A 7,266-nucleotide genomic window follows, 5' to 3' on the forward strand; every position below is an offset into this window, starting at 1 on the left:
GAGTTTCATAAGTATTTAAATGACAATGTTTGTATGAACTAAAATGAAATGTTTTGTTTTTGTTTGTTTCTTCCTAGAAAATCTCATATTTTCTACTAGTATAAATGTAGCATTCTATCAAGACCAATGCTTGTTTCGAGAAAATTTATGTATGCGTAAAGTCGCCAAAACGTCTGAAAAACCCCGTAAATCAATGTGTTTTTAATATTCCATGTGAGTTTTATAACCATGCTATTGACTGAATTTTCCTATACACAACGTTCTTCAGGCGTTGGAATGTTCTGACGTTTGTTACCCCAAATGGTGTACTGTAGCTAACAGTCAGGGCGCGGGGTTGTCAATCCTGTATAGATCTATACACAAACACCATGCTCCCCCTCCAAGGGATTTTGGTATATAATACAGAACTTGAAATGTGTACTCGAACGTACGTGAAGTTTAATGTCTCACAAAAATTTAGTATAAAACAGATTTACGTATGAAAATGTTCGTTTGTTATTGTTTATGAATGTATCTCCTTGAAATAGTGTTTCTAGTATGTAAAAGTTCGTGATGTTCTCGTAAAACTATACCTATTATAGTTTCCTGAAAGTGTGTCTCGCTTGGATAGTAAACCCTAGTGAAATGCTCACTTGTTATGAAAGTATAACTTTTGTAGTGCCAAAAATGGACATTTATACATACAGTACAAGTAGGGTGTTTGACTTATATATATAACAACATTTTTCATTTCAAAAGACAAGATGCTATCGTGATATATTTTGCATATGAAAGTTTCCTTATAATAGTTATAAATCACATATGATTCCATTGATAAAAAGTGTATAATGAAACTTTATATAACACACGATAATAATCGTGTGTTTTACTTGTATCCCCCCCCCTTAAAAGCATATAAAAGTATTTATAAAACATTTAAAAGTGTGGATTATAGGGGTATGAACTCACTTGGAAGATCGAAGAAGACGAGATGAAAACCGAGCAGAACTTCAACTCGAGAAAGCGGATTTTCTCGGGATTATTGGGAATCTCGGGAGCACAAACGACCTTCGGGACTTGAGCAAGGTAACCGGGACTTCGGGATATCACTTGCACGGAAAATGAGGCAAAACACAAGAAAGTTGAGAGAGAAATGAGCCCTTTCTTCGGAACCCTCGCATCCCTTTTATAGGGGCTGCGAACTGCCTCGGTACGCTAGGCGTACGCGTGCGTCATGCGTGACCGAATCCTCGACTGCCTCGGAGCTCGGATGGGATGGGGCATAACCTCGCATAGGGGCGACGTGGATGATCCGAGGCCTAGGCCTCGAGTACGTTGGGCGTAACTCGGATCGACTTGGTGACTCCTCCTTCGGATAATGCCAAGATTAAATAATAAAATTTATATTTTATTTATTTAATAAACTTCAAAAAATCATATCTTCTTCATACGAACTCCGTTTTCGACGTTCTTTATATCCAAGCGTAGGTAAGACTACGCTCTACAACTTTCATTTAGATTCCGTCGGCAAATTTTGAAATTATTTTTATTATTTATTTTTAAAAGGTCGAGGTAAGAAAATTTCGTTAGAAATTCATAACTTCTTTATCCGATGTCTGTTTTTGCCAGACTTTTTACCGTTGAAAAACCATTGTTGAGACGTGCGCTTCTCATTTAGGTCATTCCGGTCAAAAGTCGCTCGATCTCTGTTTCGAGTTTTTTGCTGTCTGTCGCTAAGCCGAACTTGGAAAAATCATAACTTCCTTATACGAAGTCAGATTTGGACGTTCTTTTTACGTACGATCACGGTTTAATGACATCTAACATAGTAGGTAATTTATTAGAGAGTTTTGGACCTTTTATTTTCGAAGTAAATTTCATTATATCAAAAGTGTTACAATATTTGACTTTTTAGGTCATTACATAGAGTTGAAATATCGGGTTGTCACAGTTATAGGATGTATGGTTGTCGAAATTGATGAGGAGATACATATATGAGCGGGAAAAAAGTTGGGGATGTAATAAGAATTGAATTGAATGGAATCGGAAAACCTAAAAGATTTTAAGCAAAGAATTGAGTGGGACTAAGAAAACCTGAAAGATTTTTGAGTTCGGTGATACCTTAAATTGATGACCGCATTCTTTAAATTTGAATCGACACAGGGGAATGAGCAAGATATAAGGGATGAAGGCTTTTAAAACTGAAGGGCATATTAGTCAGTTCACATTGAAAATTTTCTGAGATGAGAAGAAGCCACATGTATAAAAGGTTTCTTTTATTAAGATTAGGATACTACATTTTTCTCAATTTTCCATTTTCTTCTTCCAAATTAAATTTGCTAATTATCACACACCCACACCCACACCATTTTGTTCCTTAACTTTGACCAAGCTACAAACTATGCTTTAAAATAGTCATAATCGTTTTTCATTTGCCGTAGGATAAGTTATAAAATCATGTTCTCTTTGTATGTTTTCACCTACATCCTTTCATGAGTTGGCTTCTAAGCTACTATCGCGCGTTGCTCAGAAACATCTATATAGTTGAAATCTTTATAAATATATGTTTTCTTAAATATAACAATAACATTGTTGTTAAATTTGATATAATAATTCGTATACGAAATTGATATAATATATTGATTATTTTGAATTATATTATATTATATATCTATTAAAACTACATAATCTCAATCATTTGAATGACCTCTACTCACGGGTTACTCATAAATGAAAATAAAAAATAAAATATGGTTTCATGTTATTTGTTATTTTTAATTAATTTCTTAAAATTTATTTGTTTAACGTTTTAATTTCTATCATTGTAATTATTTAAAATATCAAAAATTGTTTTTTAAAGGTTATAATATAATCGTTTATATAAAGTTAGTTTTAACTATTGTTATTGTAAGTTATTTTAAGCTACTTATTTGAAAATTTAAATGATTATAAAAATATATTTAGGAAATATTTTAGTTCAATTGAGATTACAAGTTAGTTTTTGCATTTAGAACTACAATTTATCACTTTTAACTATTTACAAAATCTTATTTGTGTTTTTTTAAGTGAAATTGAAATTTATATTTAAATTGACCATGTAATATTATATTTAAATTAACAATTTAAGTATTTTATCCAAACTGTTCAAAAGTTGTAGGTTTAAACTGATAATGGTTTACATATAACAATATATTAAATCTAATAAATTAAGTATAATATGTTAAAAATTAAATACATAACTTTATAAGTATAAGTAAAGATATTATTTTAATATTAATATTTATTTTATTTATGATTACACTATATGTTTGATATTTTTTTTAACTTTATTAACCAACATATAATCATTATTAGAAAGACATTATAATTTGTCACTTTTAACTATTTACAAAATATTTTTTGTGTTATTTAAGCTGAACTAAAATTTATATTTAAGTTGACCATGTAATGTTATATTTAAATTAACAATTTAAGTATTTTATCCAAATTATTCAAAAGTTGTAGTTTCAAAATGATAATGGTTTACATACAACAACATTTTAAATTTAATAAATAAAGTATAATATGTTAAAAGTTAAAGTTATAACTTTATAAATAAAAATAAAGATATTATTTTAATATTGAAATTTAGTTTATATATGATTACACTTTACGTTTGATATTTATTTAACATTATTAACTAATTTATAATCATTATTAGAAAGAAATTGAAAAGTCATAAGAGTTTCAAATGAATGTGTTTCTTGATAGTTTCGAATGCATGAAGTTAAAGAAAAAAAATACTAGCTTTATAAGATATATAAATATAGATATATAGATAAGATTATATATGTAACAAACTAAAAAATAAAAGTAACTTTCTTGTATTTCAAAGTTTTGTCATCAAGATTTTCATTACTGCCAAATTTAGTCCTTAGCTTTCCTGCCTTTCAAAGTTTTGCCAACAAGATTTTTATTATTGGCGTATTTCATACTTGTAATTTTGTAATTTATTCATTTTTAATCATAATTATTATCACGTTTATTATATTTAATACTTTACATATATAAATATGTAAGTATTATATGGCTATTTAGTTTAAAATTTTAAAAAACCTAAAAATATATTATTTATTTCAAAACTATAATAAAATGATAAGGGTCAAAACTCATTATAGATTAACACGTAGCAAAATGAATCTTCATTTATTATAGTTGATTTTGATAGAAGAAAATAAAAATATATTGTGTAATAAATCAGAATCATTAATTTATATCTAACGAGATCATTAATGAACACAGCGTTAATTAATTTTAACATGAACTCCTTCTAGAAAATGTATAAAAATGTTAATGTATGGTAAATTACAGTTTTTTTTTTTTTTTTTGTCGCAGTGGTGGTTCATCGATTTATACAAAGATAATCCTTAAAATAATTGTCAAATATTTTTCAACCATAATTTAGTTTTTCTCTTATATCACTATGTTTTCATACTATCTACATAATGCTTCAAGTCCTCCTTATATATGGTGTCTACACATTTACGGTAAAAATAATCTTCATCGTTTAACATGGTTTAGGGACAAAAAAATATGACAATAATATTTTTAATGGATCATACCCATTAAATCAATCCTACATGCAATAGATATAATCCAACCATATATATATATATATATATATATATATATATATATATATATATATATATATATATATATATATATATATATATATATATATATATATATATATATATATATAGTGTTCTAACTATTTATTATGTATATATAGGATTGATTCTGTACCAATCATTTTAATTATTTTAAGCAAGTAATTAATGCATATTACATGATAAAGATATAATGAGTATTAATTAAATCTTTAGCATTTAATATGAATTATTAATTTCTTAAATTAAGTAAATTGATTGGTCCAGAATCAATCATACATGCACACAATAGATATTAAAAACATTTGAACCTAACTTTCTCTCTCTCTCTACATATATATATATATATATATATATATATATATATATATATATATAGGGCTAGGTTAATGTGTATTTTTTATATTTATTGTGTGCTAGAAAAATTAAATAATTATTTAATTAAATAAAGATACTTATTAAATGATTTCTATAATTGTATGTATATTAAATGATATCCATAATTATAATTCTTCTTTTATAGAAACTAATTAACTTCGTCATTAATGTCAGCAATAACATTCTTTCAGAATGAATTCATACCTAGGTTTTTATGTATGAGTTTGTTTTTTTGTTTAAGGACCTAATCACTTAAAATACGATAAAGTTGCATTGAATATAAAAAAAGATAGTGTATTCTACTCATTCTACTAGAATACAATCCATTCTTCTAGATACAAATTCATTCTGAAAGAATATTATTGTTGACATTAATGACGAATTTAATTAGTTTCCATAAAAATTAATTATAAGTATAGATATCATTTAATATAGATATAATTTTTACTAAATTCTTATTGGTGCATTGTAGCACACAATAGATGTGAGAAACATTTGAACCTACTTCTCTCTCTCTCTCTCTCTCTCTCTCTCTCTATATATATATATATATATATATATATATATATATATATATATATATATATATATATATATGAAGAAAATCCTATCAAAATTTACTTATTTAATTATCAGTAATTAATATTACAATGTATTAAAATCCAACTAATTCCATTTATAATGTATGTTTTAATGCCTAATTAATTTGTAATAAATATCATCTTCATCTTCTTCATGCACCCATACATACAAGACCTTATCTTACTAAGTTTTACAGTATATATATCCGATAGCAGAACAGTTTTTCTTGCAACATCCATCAGTAAAACTAGTTTCGAAATGGCTTCATTTTTACCTTCAATAAGCATCATTTGTGTTCTTATAGTTCATCTAAGTTCTCATGCATGTAATGCGTTCATCGATCTTCATAATCTTTATTTTTCAATCATGAAATATCCTTTACATTTCTAAATATGTTTTCGATTTCTTTTATTTCCCAGATTGTGGTGGTATTGGAATTAACTACGGATTATTGGGAGACAACCTCCCTCCTCCAGATCAAGTTGTAACCCTCTTAAAGTCAAGAAACATATCACGAATTCGTATCTTTAGCCCCGACCTCAACGTTCTCAACGCTCTACAAAACTCTGGAATCCAAGTGATCATTGGAACCTTCAATCAAGATATAGCCGCTCTTGCAGGAGATATCAACTTTGCAAAAGCATGGGTACAAACTAACATTATCCCATACACACAAACCATTACATTCCGTTGCATATCCATCGGTAATGAAATCATCCCAGGTAATATGAATTCTTTGGTGTTCCCGGCGATGCAAAATATGAACGCAGTCTTACAATTCTTCAATCTTGGTCGGATTCCCGTGAGTACAGCTGTCGGGATTTACGCACTAACAAGTTCATCTCCTCCTTTAACTGGAGATTTTTTAAGTGACGTCAAGCCTGCAATTCAACAGATCACAGGATTCTTATCTAACAACAGTTTCCCACTTTTGATCACTGCGTACCCTTACTTTACTTACATTTATGAACCGAGTTCAATTCAATTACCGTACGTGTTATTCACCTCTCCTGATGTTGTAGTGAGAGATGGAAGTCTAGGGTACAAGAATATGTTCGATGCCATGGTTGATGCGGTTTACTCCGCATTAGAAAAGATTAGTGCAGGTGATGTTGAGGTGGTGATTTGTGAGAGTGGGTGGCCGTGGCAAGGAAATGGTAATTCACGACGATTGAACTGGCTCAGACCTATAATCAGAATCTTGTGAACCACGTACATGGCTTTGGTACTCCTAAGAGGCCTTACAAGAATGTGGAGACATATGTTTTTTCACTTTTTAACAAGGACAGAAAGAATCCAGGGGTCGAACAACATTTTGGCTTGTTCAATCCGGACATGACTGAAGTGTATCATGTTGATTTTTAACTAGATATAAAAATTGATCAAGAATGTAACTTTATTATTGTTTGAAGAATTGTAATTTAAAAGGGAATTGTAGTTCATGAATAACAATCTATTATGGGGTATTTCTATAGTTTTTTTTGTATCGTTTTTCCTCCAATTTGAACTCACGAACAAAGGATAAACATATGATTTAAATTGAAATGCATTGGTCATGCTTACAAATTGCAATATGTTATTCAACAATTTCAAACAAAGATAAATATTCATTCAAACATAATTTTTTTTTTATAGATGTAGCAGATAAACATGCAACAAGATGTGCCGCTAAACA

At 28.4% G+C, this 7,266-nt stretch overlaps 1 pseudogene; it reads left to right on the forward strand.

The window, feature by feature from the left end:
- The first annotated feature begins 5,849 nt into the window (after positions 1 to 5,849).
- LOC145058094 (putative glucan endo-1,3-beta-glucosidase GVI pseudogene) lies at positions 5,850 to 6,956 on the forward strand (annotated as a pseudogene).
- The last annotated feature ends 310 nt before the right edge of the window (positions 6,957 to 7,266 follow it).

The sequence above is a fragment of the Lactuca serriola genome, chromosome 6, assembly GCF_051521515.1.
Source record: "Lactuca serriola cultivar US96UC23 chromosome 6, Lser_US96UC23_V15, whole genome shotgun sequence".
NCBI lineage: Eukaryota > Viridiplantae > Streptophyta > Magnoliopsida > Asterales > Asteraceae > Lactuca > Lactuca serriola.